The sequence below is a fragment of the Triticum dicoccoides genome, chromosome 7A, assembly GCF_002162155.2.
Source record: "Triticum dicoccoides isolate Atlit2015 ecotype Zavitan chromosome 7A, WEW_v2.0, whole genome shotgun sequence".
NCBI classification, from domain to species: domain Eukaryota; kingdom Viridiplantae; phylum Streptophyta; class Magnoliopsida; order Poales; family Poaceae; genus Triticum; species Triticum dicoccoides.
In genome coordinates, this window is record NC_041392.1 from 130,275,572 (window position 1) to 130,275,793 (window position 222).

The following is a 222-nucleotide window of genomic DNA, read 5'->3' on the forward strand; positions in this document are numbered from 1 at the left end:
CTCTCTCTCTCTCATTAACCCTCTTTCATGGTATCAGCCATAAGTTCTTAGACTTAGAGCAACTCTAGCAGATGCGGTAAAAATGTGTACCACAAAAGGACTAAAACGAATTTGTGGTATCGCGCATGGCACGACAGAACAAATATGCTAAACGATACTACAAATTTAAAATGATTGGTGGTGCCATAAGTTCAATATTGTGTAGTCAATTTGAAGTTGTGT